Genomic DNA, 16,001 nt, shown 5'->3' on the forward strand with positions numbered 1-16,001 from the left:
GCCAAGTTAAGCCCGGGCATTTATAAGTAAGAATAAGTCTCTGTGTATTTATTTGAGTGCTGGGTTGAGGGCTCCCAAGAGTAAAATATTATGAAAACAAACAAACAAACAAACAAAAACAATACCAACGACAGTTCTTGATGTTTTTACAAGGTGGTGTGGAGATTAAAATGAGCTCTGAGGGATGAACAAGAAAGGAACAGTTATGGCTCAATAAGGGACCTGGTTGTGTGCCAGGTTGACAAAGGGTCAACGATGCTGGTTGGTTCTGGTGAACTTGACAAAAACCTGGATTCCTCTGAGAAGAGCGAATGGGAAGGGAGAAGACTCTTCCCTGAGCCAGGCCTTCAGCCCAGTTTGTAGGTTATTGTTTGATTCACGAGGGATGTGGGAGGGCACATGAAGAGAGGAGGTGGGTGAGTGGTCAGTGCCAATCCCTGGGCAGATGGCCCTGTGTGGGATAAGAGAGCAGGCTGAGCAAGCCGGTAGGCAGCCCTCATGCAGGTCCTCTGCATCACTTCCTGCCTCTAGGTCTCTCCCCTCACCACACCACCCCCAAGACCTGACTCTGACCACCTAAGCCCCATAAACCCAGCCCACCCCACCTCCCACACCCATGCACAATTCCACCACTGTGGTGCTAAGCAGTTGAAAGAAGAAATCAAACCTTCTCACCCCAAGGTTGCTTTCAGTCACACATTTGATCACAACAGTAACAACCTCAACTAAAAACATGATCCTGGTCCCTACTCAGAACGAAAGGGGCAGGAGCCCCAGGAGATGGTTCTAGGAGCCTGCTGGCAGAGATTGGGCTGCTTCTGTTCCTGCTCATATCCAACTCCCTCTCATTCCAACATCCCTGAGCATCACCACCACCAGCAGAAGAAGAAGAAGAAGAAGAAGAAGAAGAAGAAGAAGAAGAAGAAGAAGAAGAAGAAGAAGAAGAGGAAGAAGAAGAAAGATTAGAAGAGGTAGTAGGAGGAGAAGGAAGAGTAGGGAGAGGAAAGGGAGAAGTACAATGAGAAACATAATTGTAGTATTTGTAGTAGCAGTAGAAGAGAAAGGAGAATTAGTAGAAGAGGAAGAAGAAGGAGGAGGAGGAGGAGGAGGGGAGAAGGAGAAAAGGGACAAGGAGAAAAAAAAGAGGAGAGAAAGGAGAAGAAGAAGAAGAAGGAGAGGAAGAAGAAGAGGAAAAAGAAGAGGAAGAAGAAGAGGACAAAGAAGAAGCAGTAGTAGCAGCCTCAGGAGTGGCCGTCATCATTGCCAGGGTAACAACTGCATGTCCTAGTCCCAACATCCGGTCTCTCCTGCTCTTGATATGCCACCTAGTTTCAGCTCTGATTGCAGACCAATGTCAAGTGAGGAGCCCCACTTGGTTCTGTTTCTGCACTCTCTTTACTAAAAAGCTGGGGGAGTCCCTACCACTCTCACTGGCCTCTGTTGAAGACAGAGAGCAGGCAGGTCAGGGACTTAACAGGCAGCAGAGGCCAGCCAGTTGCCTGTGGTTAGACAGGACCTTTCCCTGGCCAGTGTGCTGTGGATGGGTCCGGGGCCAGATGGGTGAAGGCTTTCCTTCGTGGAAGCCACTGCCTTCCGGAGCAGAGAGGAGAGTCGGAACGCAGGAAGGGACACATGGTCCAGCGGATGGGAGGCTGGAGAAGGTGTGAAGCGCAGAGGCTCTGGACACACTGAGCTCACTGGAGAGGACGGACTGTCAGCCTGGCCGGTCAATCGGGAGGGCAGGGTGGTGAGGATGCAGGTCACACACACTGGCCAATAGGTCACCTGGACTAGCCCAGGTCTCAGAAAACCAGGGAGCAGTGCGGTGACCTGCAAGCAAGGGCTCTGCGATGGCACAGAAGGAACTAAGATTGAGTGATCTGTGTTTGTGCCTCTCCGGCCTGTGCCTAGACTTCTATCTGTCTCTCTGTCTCTGTCTCTGACTCTCTACACTCCCTCTCCGTCTCCCCCCTCCCCCATCTCACTCTCTCCCTCTGTGTGTTTGTGTGTGCATGTAACAGACCAACAGACAGACAGACAGACAGACAGACAGACAGACAGAGAGACAGAGAGATTTTAGCAGGGAGGGAGTAGTGTCCTGTAGGGCCAAAGACCCTGTGGTTGACCAAGGGTGTGGGTGGGCTCTGGTCCGAGTGAGACGCGGGAGCGGTGGGGTTCTCCACCTCCACATGGTGGAGGTGGAAGAGGGCGCGAGGAAACACCTCCTGCCGAGTCACGGGAGCTGGGATGCACTCAGGGGTCTGGAAGAGTTGCTGTGGGCAATGCGCTAGGGGAAATAAGGCACCCTGGTCCCTACCTGAGTTGTCCCTCCTCAGCAAAGGAGGCACAAGGAGGTCCAGAATCAGGGACGCGATTCGGACCCCCATCAAGAGAGGTCCGCCAGGTAAGTCTCCATCGTGAGAGAGGCAGGCTGTGTGGGGCCGGTACTGTGGGGTGGGAGGCTGGAGATGTGGGGGTGTGGGTGATGTCGGGGGCGTGGTCTAAGAACCACGGAGGCGCTGGCTGCTGGCGCCAGTGTGCAGAGGAGATGTGCTAGGTATGGCAGGTGCTTTGAAGTGTCCAGGAAGTGAGTGAGGGATGCAGTGTCTTTGCAGTTGGGTCTGGCTGGCTGAGTTGAGGAGAAGCGACCAGGTTAGTGGGTAGGCGCTGGCTCACTGGAGCGCAGCTGGTGTGGTGTGCAGAGTGCGCGCGCGACTGGGGACTAGGAAGGACTGGCGGGCGCCCGGGACACTGGACGTGTGGCTGAGGACCAAAAGGGACTGGACTCTGCATGGGCCGGGAATCGAACCCGGGCCTCCCGCGTGGCAGGCGAGAATTCTACCACTGAACCACCCATGCCATGGCCAGCACTCTTCCCCGACTGCTCCCACAGCCTCTGCTCCCCGACAGTCCCTCCATCAGCTGGATCCTGGGCCCTGGCTGGCTGGCTGGACCGGCCAGCAGAGCGCCTCGGCCACGGCCACGAGAGTTCCCTGTCCAGACTGAGGCTCTGGGGCTCAAGCGCGCCTCTCCCGGACGGACGCCTAGGCCCCACGTCACCCCTGCCCCTGCTGGCCGACGGAGCGGGCGCGTGGCTGTGCGAGCACCAAGCGTCTGCCAGGCGTTGGCAGGGAAAGGCCACCTCCGCACACGAGAATCCCCGACGACCACAGACCACCAAGATGGGTGCGGTGGGCGTCTCCCGCGGCAGTTGGAGGGAATGGAAAGGTCCCGATAGGGCTGGCGGGCGCGAGGGCTGGGCGAAGAGTTCCGGGGGTCGGGTGGGGGTGGACCAAGTCCTGTGTTGGCCAAAGAATGGCACCGGGCAGGCTGGCCGGGCTGCCGGGGCGCTCATAGCGGCCGCCTCACTTGCTCCTGCACGCTCCCCATCCGCTCTCCTCCAGGAGTTGGTGGCAGCTGAGAGGAGGGCGCTCGTCTAGGCACAGGTGTGGGCGCGAAGGTTGCGGGGGCGAGGGGAGCGGCGGCGCTGGAGGGCTTGTGCAAGGAGGCGCGAGCTGCGATCTCTCTCTCTCTCTCTCTCTCTCTCTCTCTCTCTCTCTCTCTGTCTCTGTCTCTGTCTCTAGGGGTGGGGTGGCTAAAAGATGAGCTTGTCAGGAGTGGGATTCGAACCCACGCCTCCAGGGGAGACTGCGACCTGAACGCAGCGCCTTAGACCGCTCGGCCATCCTGACGGCGGGTCTGTGGGCGAGACCGCTCGCCGGGCTGGCAGCCGGCGCCCACGCGCGCGCCGAGCGGACCCGGAGCGACGGGGCCCCCGGGCAGGTGTCTGCGGTCTGGGTGCTGAGGCTGCGGGCCTCGCCCGGGGTCCACCGCGTGGACGTGGAGACGCTCCTAGGCGCCAAAGTCGCTGCAGGTCCCGGGGGTGCGGTGGGGGTGCGTCCGGGGCCGCGCAGGTGTCGGCGCAGCCTCTCCTGATGGCGTGGGCGAGGGCGGCAGAAAGCTGTCACCTGGGAGAGCCCGGCTCCACAGCCAGGGCGGGGGCACGGGGCGGAGTCGCGGCGATCGCCCAGGGTTGCGGGTTCGGGTCCTGGTGGGAGGGCCGTTGTGGCGGCGTCCCGGGGACTTTGGGTTTGGGTGCGGAGGTCGGCCGTGGTGGGCGGGAGAGCTCAGGGCCTGTCTGGAGCGACAGAGAGGGCCCGGAGTGGCGATGGGGACGTGGTCGCGGTCCTCCCCGTTAGTATAGTGGTGAGTATCCCCGCCTGTCACGCGGGAGACCGGGGTTCGATTCCCCGACGAGGAGACGTGCCATCTTTTTAGCCAGACCGTCGCCCACGACCGCGCTGGCCCTTGGTCACTTTCCAAGCGCCGGGATCGGGCGCCCGTGTCCCGGCCGGCGCACCAGTCTGCGGACCCCCGGGTCCCTCGCCTGGCACCTGGCACAGGGCCCAGCCCTCCGACGTCTGGGATCGGGTCGCCCTCCCGACCAGGCGACGGGTGTCAGAGCCGCCCGGGTGCGATTCTCGTGCCCTGAGCCCACGCTGCGCCAGGCGAGTCTTGCTGGTGACCCGCCCCGAGCGCTCCCGGACGCTCGCTCTTCCCCGAGGCCCTGGCGGCGCGCCGGGTTGCTGCTGCAGTCAGGTGGTGGCGAGAGCGCCCACCAGGGCCCGGCGTGTGCGTGCGGGAGGCGCGGCTGGGACGGCGGGGAACAGGGCGCATCGGCGGAGCCCCAGTTGGCGGTGGATCGTGCGCTGGCGTTAACTTTGACGTCGGGGCGGAGACCGAGGGGTAGGCCACGTCGCCGTCGCCGCTGTCCACTGTCCGGTGTCAGTCCCCGGCGTTGTGTGGGTGCCGTCCCGGCGGTGCGGCGTTGGTGGTATAGTGGTGAGCATAGCTGCCTTCCAAGCAGTTGACCCGGGTTCGATTCCCGGCCAACGCAAGCTGCCGGTGTTTTGCCAAGGGCCAGGGCCGAGGCTGGCCCTGTCTGGCACCCCTCTCAGGTCGTCCGGTGATCGCGCGACCGACCGATCCCTGGACTGAGCTAAGGAAGGAAGGGAGGAGGCAGGGGGGCCGAGACGTTTTGAGGGTGTGTCTAGCGGGAGGAGAACCGCCAGGGCCCAGCGTCTAATCCGCGGGGAGGCGCCGGGCTTGGCGGAGAATCGCCAGAGGGCAGCCGGGGGCGGGCAGCTGGCAGGGCAGGAGTAGGCGCAGGTGCCCGCGAGCCCCGAACCGCATCCTGGTAAGGCCGGTAATGCGGGGCCATCGGCTCTCTCTCGCCGGACGGGCGGGCGGGCGGGCATTGTGGCCAAGAGGCTGGCTGCCCGCCTGGCTGCGCGAAGCGAGTGTCGGGACCGTCGGGCGACTGCGACGCTCCCTGGTGGTCTAGTGGTTAGGATTCGGCGCTCTCACCGCCGCGGCCCGGGTTCGATTCCCGGTCAGGGAAGCCTTTCTTCTTTCTCTCTGGACCCCCGCCTCCTCCAAGCCCTCTGTCTCCTCTTGCCACCTCACGTGGGATTCTTGGCGCCAACAAATCACACGCCTCCCTTTTGTTCAGGGACATCGCGCCTCTGCTCGCCCCTGCTGCGCTCACGCCCCCACCCATCACAACACAGCCCATTCCCTGTCTGCACAGCTCACCCATTGCCTCGCTTCCCAATGCCGCCCACCGTGTCTCCCACAAGACGCCAACTCTGCGCCTGGACAGCTCAGCCTTGCTGCTTCCCGTCCCGCCCAGCTTACACACCGCCACCATCACGCGGGCACACCCAACCACCTCGCAGCCCTGGAGCACACGCATCAGAGCCACTCATGGACCCCACAGAGTCTCCGCCTCAGTCGCCCGCCTGCTCTGAGCTCCAGAAGAAGCCCCAGCTGCCCCACCTGCCTCACCTGCCTCCTCACAGGCTGCCTGTGAGCTTTACCGTGCTCTTCACAACTCAAAGTCCGCTTCAAACAAATAAAGCCATTTTTTTTCAGTGAGTGAGTGAGTGAGTGAGTGAGTGAGTGAGTGAGTGAGTGACTGAGTGTGTATGTGTGCGTGTGTAGGTGTTGGTGTGTTGTGTGTATGTTATTTTTTTATGTATATCTTGAAAGACTCCAGGGTGGTGTTGGATGGGAGGGGGAGGGACGGGACCTGCGGTGTGTCGTGGGGTTGCCCTGGGGAGGTGTTACTGCGGGACAGACGGCCGGATCAAGGCGAAAAGCATCCGGTGTGGTCACCTTACTCAGCGCCGCCGGCCGCCGGGGTGGGCAGTGCGTGTACCCAGCCCCGGTTTCCTCGAAAGTCCCTTGAGCGTCTAAGGAGAGCTGAGGCCAAGTCTGGCGTTTGCAACGCCCCCGTTTCTCCGGCTCCTTGGAGACGGGAGCTCATGGGTGTGGGGAAGAGGTGCAGGCGCAGGTGTGAGTCGGAAAACTGGAGCGGAACGTCGGTCCACCTGTTGGGTCCAGCGCGGGGTGGGTCCCCTCGGTCCTGACCGTGCCAGCAAGTCCGAGGCCCAGAGTCAGATCCTTGAGTGCTGAGGGCTGGATTGAGCTCCGCCCGGATGGCAGGCATAGTGGGAGATGCCAGTCGATCCGGGGGAGCCCAGACAGAGTCTGTTCCCCACCGGACTCCAGCCCTCCCCTGTCCCAGAAGCCCTCCCAGTCCCGGGCGCCTGGAGACACCAGGCGTGAAGCAGCATCTGGGAAGGGTCTGTCCGGCCGCCCCCTGGCCACCCATGTGACTCGGAGAGAAGGCCTGGGGGGGGGGGGACCGGCTCGGGGGAGGGAGGGCAGGCACCGGGCAATCCTTCGCTAGCTGTCCGTGGAATGCCAACCGCAGGGATGCAGGGATGTCTGGCTCTGTGCTAGCTGCCTTTGGGCAACGCGACACCTCTGGGAAGAGGGACTGTAGCGTGAGAAAACGTCTCTATAGCGTGTGCCTGCCCTGAGTGATGGATGTGGGACAGCCCAGAGGAGGTAAGTAGGCATGGTGTTGGGGTGCGGGGAAGGGAGCGGGCACCGGATGAGGGAGTGGCGAGTTGTGGCCAGGGGCCTTCCCACCCCTGGGCAGGCAATCCTGAGCTGTGTAGGACAGCTGGCTGAGCAAGCCGGTAGGGAGCACTCTCCCACAGACACCTGCTACAGCAGTTCCTGCCTCCGGGATCCCACCCTGGCTTCCCTCTGGGGAGGGACTTAGGAGCCTTAAGGTGAAATGAAAGCTTCTCTGCCCAAGTGGCTTTGGGTCACGGTGTTTGGTCGCAATAATACAAACCCTAACTCCAGAGGAACCTGGTTCCTGGAGTGGAGTCTTGCTGTGACAGACCCCATCACCTGGCCTTCCCCAGGATTGGGAAAGGCCCTTGAACTGTGGGCAGGCGGGCAAAGCAGCTGACTGCTTCAAGCTGGCTGTGCTCCTCTGGGACACCTTGGAAGGGAATGTCAGCTCCACTGGAGCTGAGAAGCCAGCGGTGATTAAGAAGACAGCAGCGTCCCCGCGGAGGTGAAACCTCCCCTCCCCCTACCCTCCCCCGGGGAGCGGGGACTTCCTGAAGGTCAGCATGCAGAGGCTGAACCCCATGCCAGCCAGCCAATTTGAAAACGAGTAGGACTCGCCTATGTGGTGATGGCATTGAAGGTGTGGAAGGATGGATCCCAGAGAGCAGCGGAGGCTTGGGGTGGGCGGTGGCTCTGGAGTGCCCAGGGAGAGGCTGAGAGGGGACATGAACAAAGGTGCAGCCTCGGGTGAACCCCACTGCGACCGGAAGGGGTGGAACGTGGGGAAGAGCCGAGGCCTGGCATTTCCACAGAGCATGCTCAGAGAGACCCCGAAGAGAGCCCAGCAGAGGCAGGCGGTCGCCGGCGAAGGCGGGGGTCTTGGAGAGGCGGGTACCCCGGACAACTACTAAAGGGGAGCAGCGGCCTCAGAGTGGAGCCCATCTAGGCCTGGGAGAGCAGCTGCAGGTGCTGTGAATGGCAGAGCTGAGGGAGGGTGACTGTCCTCCCCCTCGGGACCCACAAGAGAGCCAGTGAACAGGAGAGGCCAGACCCTGGGCTTGTGACAGTGTTGGACTTCGGTTTTGCTTTCCTAGGATAATGATCGTGCCCGGATTCTTTCTTCTCTGTGCACAAGTGCCTTTAACTTCAAACAAAACAAAACAAGGAGAAAAAAAATCAAAACAAAGCAATAACAACAACCAAACTCTGTGTGTTTTAAGAACACTGAACGTTGAATCTCTGGCTTGAAAAAGACTGTGGCACCTATGAAGTTCTTGGTTGTGGCATATTTGCTGTAGATGTGTTCCATTCGATTATGTTGTGGAATATTTGCTTAATGATGCAAAGAAGGATGGCACTCTTTGATGTTGCATTTGTCTAACTCTGTGAAGCTGTGTTATTTTGACCGCCTCAAACACCTTCTTGGTCTAAGAAAGGGCTGAACGGCCAAGAGTTAGGATGGAGAGAGCTGAGCAGGGCTGCCAGGCAGGGGGAATAAATAGGAGCAGAAGTCAGGAGAGTATCGAGAAAAGGAGAGGGAAAGAGGACGCCAGAGGCCAGCCACACAACCATTCAGCCAGCCGCTCAATCAAAGCAAAGAAAAGCATACAGGATAGAGAAAGGTAAAAGTTCAGAGGGGGAAAAAATTAAATGGGATAATTAAAGTGAAGAAAAGATGGCCAGAAAAGAGCCAAGTTAAGCCCAGGCATTTATAAGTAAGAATAAGTCTCTGTGTATTTATTTGAGTGCTGGGTTGGGGGCTCCCAAGAGTAAAATATTATGAAAACAAACAAACAAACAAAAACAATACCAACGACAGTTCTTGATGTTTTTACATGATGGTGTGGAGATTAAAATGAGCTCTGAGGGATGAACAAGAAAGGAACAGTTATGGCTCAATAAGGGACCTGGTTGTGTGCCAGGTTGACAAAGGGTCAACGATGCTGGTTGGTTCTGGTGAACTTGACAAAAACCTGGATTCCTCTGAGAAGAGCGAATGGGAATGGAGAAGACTCTTCCCTGAGTCGGGCCTTCAGCCCAGTTTGTAGGTTATTGTTTGATTCATGAGGGATGTGGGAGGGCACGTGAAGAGAGAAGGTGGGTGAGTGGTCAGTGCCAATCCCTGGGCAGATGGCCCTGTGTGGGATAAGAGAGCAGGCTGAGCAAGCCGGTAGGCAGCCCTCATGCAGGTCCTCTGCATCACTTCCTGCCTCTAGGTCTCTCCCCGCACCACACCACAACCAAGATCCGACTCTGACCACCTAAGCCCCATAAACCCAGCCCTCCCCACCTCCCACACCCATCCACACTCCCACCACTGTGGTGCTAAGCAGTTGAAAGAAGAAATCAAACCTTCTCACCCTAAGGTTGCTTTCAGTCACACATTTGATCACAACAGTAACAACCTCAACTAAAAACATGATCCTGGTCCCTACTCAGAAGGAAAGGGGCAGGAGCCCCAGGAGATGGTTCTAGGAGCCTGCTGGCAGAGATTGGGCTGCTTCTGTTCCTGCTCAATTCAAACTCCCTCTCATTCCAACATCCCTGAGCATCACCACCAGCAGAAGAAGAAGAAGAAGAAGAAGAAGAAGAAGAAGAAGAAGAAGAAGAAGAAGAAGAAGAAGAAGAAGAAGAAGAAGAAAGAAGAAGTATTAGAAGAGGTAGGAGGAGGAGAAGGAAGAGGAGGGATTGGAAAGGGAGAAGAAAAATGAGAAACATAATCGTAGTATTTGTAGTAGCAGTAGAAGAGAAAGAAGGAGAATTAGTAGAAGAGAAGAAGAAGAAAAAGAAGAAGAAGAAGAAGAAGAAGAAGAAGAAGAAGAAGAAGAAGAAGAAGAAGAAGAAGAAGAAGAAGAAGAAGAAGGGGAAGGGGAAGGAGAAGGAGAAGAAGAAGAGGAAAAAGAAGAATCAGCAGGAGTAGCAGCCTCAGGAGTGGCCGTCATCATTGCCAGGTAACAACTGCATGTCCTAGTCCCAACATCCAGTCTCTCCTACCCTTGATATTCGACCTAGTTTCAGCTCTGATTGCAGACCAATGTCCAGTGAGGAGCCCCACTTGGTTCTGTTTCTGCACTCTCTTTACTAAAAAGCTGGGGAGTCCCGACCACACCCACTGGCCTCTGTTGAAGACAGAGAGCAGGCAGGTCAGGGACTTAACAGGCAGCAGAGGCCAGCCAGTTGCCTGTGGTTAGACAGGACCTTTCCCTGGCCAGTGTGCTGTGGATGGGTCCGGTGCCAGATGGGTGAAGGCTTTCCTTCGTGGAAGCCACTGCCTTCCAGAGCAAAGAAGAGAGTCGGAACGCAGGAAGGGACACACGGTCCAGCGGATGGGAGGCTGGAGAAGGTGTGAAGCGCAGAGTCTCTGGACACACTGAGCTGGCTGGAGAGGACGGACTGTCAGCCTGGCCTGTCAATCGGGAGGGCGCGGTGGTGAGGATGCTCGGCACACACACTGGCCAATAGGTCACCTGAACTAGCCCAGGTCTCAGAAAACCAGGGAGCAGTGCGGTAACCTGCCAGCAAGGGCTTTGCGATGGCACAGAAGGAACTAAGATTGAGTGATCTGTGTTTGTGCCTCTCCGGCCTGTGCCTAGACTTCTATCTGTCTCTCTGTCTCTGTCTCTATCTCTGTCTCTCTACTCTCCCTCTGCGTCTTCCCCCTCCTCCATCTAACTCTCTCCCTCTGTGTGTTTGTGTGTGCATGTAACAGAGAGACAGACAGACAGACAGAGATAGAGAAACAGAGAGACAGAGAGATTTTAGCAGGGATGGAGTAGTGTCCTGTAGGGCCAAAGACCCTGTGGTTGACCAAGGGTGTGGGTGGGCTCTGGTCCGAGTGAGACGAGGGAGCGGTGGGGTTCTCCACCTCCACATGGTGGAAGAGGGCGCGAGGAAACATCTGCAGCCCTGCCGAGTCACGGGAGCTGGGATGCACTCAGGGGTCTGGAAGAGTTGCTGTGGGCAATGCGCTAGGGGAAATAAGGCACCCTGGTCCCTACCGGAGTTGTCCCTCCTCAGCAAAGGAGGCACAAGGAGGTCCAGAATCAGGGACGCGATTCGGACCCCCATCAAGAGAGGTCCGCCAGGTAAGTCTCCATCGTGAGAGAGGCAGGCTGTGTGGGGCCGGTACTGTGGGGTGGGAGGCTGGAGATGTGGGGGTGTGGGTGATGTCGGGGGCGTGGTCTAAGAACCACGGAGGCGCTGGCTGCTGGCGCCAGTGTGCAGAGGAGATGTGCTAGGTATGGCAGGTGCTTTGAAGTGTCCAGGAAGTGAGTGAGGGATGCAGTGTCTTTGCAGTTGGGTCTGGCTGGCTGAGTTGAGGAGAAGCGACCAGGTTAGTGGGTAGGCGCTGGCTCACTGGAGCGCAGCTGGTGTGGTGTGCAGAGTGCGCGCGCGACTGGGGACTAGGAAGGACTGGCGGGCGCCCGGGACACTGGACGTGTGGCTGAGGACCAAAAGGGACTGGACTCTGCATGGGCCGGGAATCGAACCCGGGCCTCCCGCGTGGCAGGCGAGAATTCTACCACTGAACCACCCATGCCATGGCCAACACTCTTCCCCGACTGCTCCCACAGCCTCTGCTCCCCGACAGTCCCTCCATCAGCTGGATCCTGGGCCCTGGCTGGCTGGCTGGACCGGCCAGCAGAGCGCCTCGGCCACGGCCACGAGAGTTCCCTGTCCAGACTGAGGCTCTGGGGCTCAAGCGCGCCTCTCCCGGACGGACGCCTAGGCCCCACGTCACCCCTGCCCCTGCTGGCCGACGGAGCGGGCGCGTGGCTGTGCGAGCACCAAGCGTCTGCCAGGCGTTGGCAGGGAAAGGCCACCTCCGCACACGAGAATCCCCGACGACCACAGACCACCAAGATGGGTGCGGTGGGCGTCTCCCGCGGCAGTTGGAGGGAATGGAATGGGCCCGAAAGGGCTGGCGGGCGCGAGGGCTGGGCGAAGAGTTCCGGGGGTCGGGTGGGGGTGGACCAAGTCCTGTGTTGGCCAAAGAATGGCACCGGGCAGGCTGGCCGGGCTGCCGGGGCGCTCATAGCGGCCGCCTCACTTGCTCCTGCACGCTCCCCATCCGCTCTCCTCCAGGAGTTGGTGGCAGCTGAGAGGAGGGCGCTCGTCTAGGCACAGGTGTGGGCGCGAAGGTTGCGGGGGCGAGGGGAGCGGCGGAGCTGGAGGGCTTGTGCAAGGAGGCGCGAGCTGCGATCTCTCTCTCTCTCTCTCTCTCTCTCTCTCTCTCTCTCTCTCAGTCTCTCTCTCTCTCTCTCTCTCTCTCCGCGTGGGGTGGCCAAAAGATGAGCTTGTCAGGAGTGGGATTCGAACCCACGCCTCCAGGGGAGACTGCGACCTGAACACAGCGCCTTAGACCGCTCGGCCATCCTGACGGCGGGTCTGTGGGCGAGACCGCTCGCCGGGCTGGCAGCCGGCGCCCACGCGCGCGCAGAGCGGACCCGGAGCGACGGGGCCCCCGGGCAGGTGTCTGCGGTCCGGGTACTGAGGCTGCGGGCCTCGCCCGGGGTCCACCGCGTGGACGTGGAGACGCTCCTAGGCGCCAAAGTCGCTGCAGGTCCCGGGGGTGCGGTGGGGGTGCGTCCGGGGCCGCAGCCCAGCCGCCGCGGGGCCGCGCAGGTGTCGGCGCAGCCTCTCCTGATGGCGTGGGCGAGGGCGGCAGAAAGCTGTCACCTGGGAGAGCCCCGCTCAACAGCCTGGGCGGCGACGCGGCGATCGCCCAGGGTTGCGGGTTCGGGTCCTAGTGCGAGGGCCGTTGTGGCCGCGTCCCGGAAACTTTGGGTTTGTGTCCGGTGGTCGCCGTGGTGGCAGGGAGAGCTCAGGGCCTGTTTGGAGCGACGGAGAGGGCCCGGCGTGGCGATGGGGACGTAGTCGCGGTCCTCCCCGTTAGTATAGTGGTGAGTATCCCCGCCTGTCACGCGGGAGACCGGGGTTCGATTCCCCGACGAGGAGACGTGCCATCTTTTTAGCCAGTCCGTCGCCCACGGCCGTGCTGGCCCTTGTTCCCCTTCCAAGCGCCAGGATCGGCCGCCCATGTTCCGCCCGGCGCACCCGCCTGCGGACCCCCGGGCCCCTCGCCTGGCACCTGGCACCTGGCACCTGGCACCTGGCACCTGGCCCAGCCCTCCGACGTCTGGGATCGGGTCGCCCTCCCGACCAGGCGACGGGTGTCAGAGCCGCCCGGGTGCGACTCTCGTGTCCGGAGCCCACGCTGCGCCAGGCGAGTCTTGCTGGTGACCCGCCCCGAGCGCTCCCGGACGCTCGCTCGTCCCCGTGGCCCTGGCGGCGGGCCGGGTTGCTGCTGCAGTCAGGTGGCGAGAGCGTCCACCAGGGACCGGCGTGTGCGTGCGGGAGGCGCGGCTGGGACGGCGGGGAACAGCGCGCAGCGGCGGAGCCCCGGTTGGCGGTGGCTCGGGCGTGGGCGTTGGCTTTGACGTCGGGGCGGTGCCCGAGGGGAGGACTCAGCGAGGGAGCCGGTAGGCGCCGTCGCCGTCGCCGCTGTCCACTGTCCGGTGTCAGTCCCCGGCGTCGCGTCTGTGCCGTCCGGGCCGTGCTGCGTTGGTGGTATAGTGGTGAGCATAGCTGCCTTCCAAGCAGTTGACCCGGGTTCGATTCCCGGCCAACGCAAGCTGCCGGTGTTTTGCCAAGGGCCAGGGCCGAGGCTGGCCCTGTCTGGCACCCCTCTCGGGTCGTCCGGTGACCGCGCTACCGACGGATCGCTGGACTGAGCGAAGGAAGGGAGGAGGCAGGGGGGCCGAGACGTTTTGAGGGTGTGTCTAGCGGGAGGAGAACCGCCAGGGCCAAGCGTCTAATCCGCGGGGAGGCGCAGAGCTTGGCGGAAATCGCCAGAGGGCAGCCGGGGGCGGGCAGCTGGCAGGGCAGGAGTAGGCGCAGGTGCCCGCGAGCCCCGAACGGCATCCTGGTGAGGCCGGTAAATGTGGGGCCATCGGCTTGCGCTGGGCGGGCGGGCGGGCGGACAGTGTGGCCAAGAGGCTGGCTGCCCGCCTGGCTGCGCGAAGCGAGAGTCGGGACCGTCGGGCGACTGCAACGCTCCCTGGTGGTCTAGTGGTTAGGATTCGGCGCTCTCACCGCCGCGACCCGGGTTCGATTCCCGGTCAGGGAAGCCTTTCTTCTTTCTCTCTGCACCCTCGCCTCCTCCAAGCCCTCTGGCTCCTCTTGCCACCTCACGGGGGATCCTTGAGCCAAAAATCACACGCCTCCCTTTTGTTCAGGGGCATCGCGCCTCTCTCGCCCCTGCTGCCCCCACCCAGCACAACATAGCCCGCTCCCTGTCTGCACAGCTCACCCTTTGCCTCGCTTCCCACTGCCGCCCGCCTTGTCTCACACAAGACGCCAACTCTGCGACTGGACAGCTCAGCCTGGCTACTTCCCGTCCCGCCCAGCTTACACACCGCCACCATCACGCGGGCACACACACACACCACGCAGCCCTGGAGCACACGCTTCCGAGCCGCTCATGGACCCACAGAGTCTCCACCTCACTCCCCGGCCTGCTCTGAGCTCCAGAAGAAGCCCCAGCTGCCCCGCCTGCCTCACCTGCCTCCTCACAGGCTCCCTGTGAGCTTTACCCTGCTCTTCACAACTCAAAGTCCGCTTCCAAGAAATGGAGCCTTTTTTTTTTTCAGTGAGTGAGTAAGTGAGTGTGTGTGTGTGTGTGTGTGTGTGTGTGTGTGTGTGTGTGTGTATGTGTGTGTGTGTGTGTTTAGGTGTTGGTGTGTTGTGTGTATGTTATTTTTTTATGTATATCTTGAAAGACTCCAGGGTGGTGTTGGATGGGATGGGGAGGGACGGGACCTGCGGTGTGTCGTGGGGTTGCCCTGGGGAGGTGTTACTGAGGGGCAGACGGCCGGCCGGATCAAGGCGAAAAGCATCCGGTGTGGTCACCTTACTCAGCGCCGCCGCCGCCGGGGCGGGCAGTGCGCGTTTCCACCAGCCCCGGGTTCCTCGAAAGCCCCTTGAGCGTCTAAGGAGAGCTGAGGCCAAGTCTGGTGTTTGCAACGCGCCAGTTTTCCGCCTCCTTGGAGACCGGGGCCCCCGCATGGGTGTGGGGAAGAGGTGCAGGCGCAGGTGTGAGGCGGAAAATTGGAGCGGAACGCCGGTCCACCTGTTGGGTCCAGCGCCGGGTGGGTCCCCTCGGTCCTGACCGTGCCAGCAAGTCCGAGGCCCAGAGTCAGATCCTTGAGTGCTGACGGCTGGATTGAGCTCCGTCCGGATGGCAGGCATAGTGGGAGACGCCAGTAGATCCTGGGGCAGCCCAGACAGAGCCTGTTCCCCACCGGACTCAAGCCCTCCCCTGTCCCAGAAGCCCTCCCAGTCCCGGGCGCCTGGAGACACCAGTGTGAAGAGGCAAGTGGGAAGGGTCCGTCCGGCCGCCCCCTGGCCACCCGTGTGACTCGGAGAGAAGGCCTGGAGGAGGGGACCGGCGCGGGGGAGCGAGGGCAGACACCGGGCAATCCTTCGCTAGCTGTCCGTTGAATGCCAACCGCAGGGATGCAGGGATGTCTGGCTCTGTGCTAGCTGACTTTGGGCAACGCGACACCTCTGGGAAGAGGGACTGTAGTGTGAGAAAAACGTCTCTATAGCGTGTGCCTGCCCTGAGTGATGGATGTGGGACAGCCCAGAGGAGGTAAGTAGGCATGGTGTTGGGGTGCGGGGAAGGGAGCAGGCTCGGGATGAGGGAGTGGCGAGTTGTGGCGGGGGTGGGGGGAGCTTCCCACCCCTGGGCAGCCAATCTTGAGCTGTGTAGGACAGCTGGCTGAGCAAGCCAGTAAGGAGCACTCTCCCACAGACACCTGCTACAGCAGTTCCTGCCTCCGGGATCCTACCCTGGCTTCCCGCTGGGAGGGACATAGGAGCCTTAGGGTGAAAGGAACGCTTCTCCGCCCAAGTGGCTTTGGGTCACGGTGTTTGATCGCAATAATACAAACCCTAACTCAGGAGGAACCTGGTTCCTGGAGTGGAGTCTTGCTGTGACACACCCCATCACCTGGCCTTCCCCAGGATTGGGAAAGGCCCTTGAACTGTGGGCATGCAGGCAAAGC

At 60.7% G+C, this 16,001-nt stretch overlaps 10 non-coding genes across 10 annotated transcripts; 6 read left to right on the forward strand and 4 right to left on the reverse strand.

Annotated features, from left to right (window-relative positions):
- Positions 1–2,788: 2,788 nt before the first annotated feature.
- Trnag-gcc (transfer RNA glycine (anticodon GCC)) lies at positions 2,789–2,859 on the reverse strand. The gene has a single exon. It is a non-coding gene; the product is annotated as a tRNA-Gly (tRNA).
- A 750-nt stretch (positions 2,860–3,609) lies between these two features.
- Positions 3,610–3,692, reverse strand: Trnal-cag (transfer RNA leucine (anticodon CAG)). The gene has a single exon. It is a non-coding gene; the product is annotated as a tRNA-Leu (tRNA).
- Positions 3,693–4,189: 497 nt separating this feature from the next.
- Positions 4,190–4,261, forward strand: Trnad-guc (transfer RNA aspartic acid (anticodon GUC)). Its single transcript has one exon. It is a non-coding gene; the product is annotated as a tRNA-Asp (tRNA).
- A 564-nt stretch (positions 4,262–4,825) lies between these two features.
- Trnag-ucc (transfer RNA glycine (anticodon UCC)) lies at positions 4,826–4,897 on the forward strand. The gene has a single exon. It is a non-coding gene; the product is annotated as a tRNA-Gly (tRNA).
- Positions 4,898–5,329: 432 nt separating this feature from the next.
- On the forward strand, positions 5,330–5,401 carry Trnae-cuc (transfer RNA glutamic acid (anticodon CUC)). Its single transcript has one exon. It is a non-coding gene; the product is annotated as a tRNA-Glu (tRNA).
- Positions 5,402–11,402: 6,001 nt separating this feature from the next.
- Positions 11,403–11,473, reverse strand: Trnag-gcc (transfer RNA glycine (anticodon GCC)). Its single transcript has one exon. It is a non-coding gene; the product is annotated as a tRNA-Gly (tRNA).
- A 758-nt stretch (positions 11,474–12,231) lies between these two features.
- Trnal-cag (transfer RNA leucine (anticodon CAG)) lies at positions 12,232–12,314 on the reverse strand. The gene has a single exon. It is a non-coding gene; the product is annotated as a tRNA-Leu (tRNA).
- A 505-nt stretch (positions 12,315–12,819) lies between these two features.
- On the forward strand, positions 12,820–12,891 carry Trnad-guc (transfer RNA aspartic acid (anticodon GUC)). Its single transcript has one exon. It is a non-coding gene; the product is annotated as a tRNA-Asp (tRNA).
- Positions 12,892–13,494: 603 nt separating this feature from the next.
- Positions 13,495–13,566, forward strand: Trnag-ucc (transfer RNA glycine (anticodon UCC)). The gene has a single exon. It is a non-coding gene; the product is annotated as a tRNA-Gly (tRNA).
- Positions 13,567–13,990: 424 nt separating this feature from the next.
- Positions 13,991–14,062, forward strand: Trnae-cuc (transfer RNA glutamic acid (anticodon CUC)). Its single transcript has one exon. It is a non-coding gene; the product is annotated as a tRNA-Glu (tRNA).
- Positions 14,063–16,001: the final 1,939 nt, after the last annotated feature.

The sequence above is a fragment of the Peromyscus maniculatus genome, chromosome 11 (genome assembly GCF_049852395.1).
Source record: "Peromyscus maniculatus bairdii isolate BWxNUB_F1_BW_parent chromosome 11, HU_Pman_BW_mat_3.1, whole genome shotgun sequence".
NCBI lineage: Eukaryota > Metazoa > Chordata > Mammalia > Rodentia > Cricetidae > Peromyscus > Peromyscus maniculatus.